Below are 312 nucleotides of genomic sequence, written 5' to 3' on the forward strand. Positions count from 1 at the left end.
GCGCGGGCTGCACCGCCCGGGCTGTCAAGCGAGCGCGGGGGGCGGGCGGGAGGAAGGGGTGGAGGTGCGAGGGGAGGAGGGCTGGCACCGGAGCGCCGCGGTGTCGGTGCAATAAAAATGCATCCCATGGAACTGCCCATGGAGAAGGACGGGACCGAGACGCAGCAGCCAGAGGAGGTGGAAAAAGCCGAGGAGGACGCCCAGGAGGCGGCGGCGGCGGCCGGGAAGTGAAAGGTCTCGCAAAGTTCAGCAGCTGCTGCAGGCGCCGAGCCCCGGGCTAGCGGCGCAGGAGCCCGCAGGACCGGCCTCCCA

At 71.2% G+C, this 312-nt stretch overlaps 1 protein-coding gene across 1 annotated transcript in view; it reads left to right on the top strand.

Annotated features, from left to right (window-relative positions):
- The window catches only part of NTN4 (netrin 4), a 97,808-nt gene that overhangs the window by 356 nt on the left and 97,140 nt on the right, over positions 1-312 (top strand). The gene's annotated exons all lie outside the window — the stretch shown is intronic.

The sequence above is a fragment of the Pteropus alecto genome, unplaced genomic scaffold (genome assembly GCF_000325575.1).
Source record: "Pteropus alecto unplaced genomic scaffold, ASM32557v1 scaffold94, whole genome shotgun sequence".
NCBI lineage: Eukaryota > Metazoa > Chordata > Mammalia > Chiroptera > Pteropodidae > Pteropus > Pteropus alecto.